The sequence below is a fragment of the Penaeus monodon genome, chromosome 19 (genome assembly GCF_015228065.2).
Source record: "Penaeus monodon isolate SGIC_2016 chromosome 19, NSTDA_Pmon_1, whole genome shotgun sequence".
In the NCBI taxonomy this organism is placed as follows: domain Eukaryota; kingdom Metazoa; phylum Arthropoda; class Malacostraca; order Decapoda; family Penaeidae; genus Penaeus; species Penaeus monodon.
Window position 1 is genome coordinate 16570879 of NC_051404.1, and position 343 is coordinate 16571221.

Sequence of the window (343 nt, forward strand, 5' to 3'; positions counted from 1 at the left end):
TATCTGCATAGAGTTAATGTAGATATTTCCAGTTAATAATAAGGAAAAGGAATCAAATGTTTTTTCCTTCCATTTCATGTTTTAAAAAGCAATTATTTGTGTGGTTTTGGATGAAGGAAACTCTATTGTAAGAAGTATGTTACTGCATAGTATGAAAACCAGTATTCATCAATTTTTTTGTTATCAGTAATCATCACAACAGTTTTTCTGTCATGTACATTAGCATCCAAAGTTCTTCTGTCGTCACATATTAAAACATTTGTAGTTCAGAAAAGAAGATATGTAGTTAATTCCATTCCACTTTGTGCTGAGAACAAGTAGGGTGTCATCTCAGGACATTACA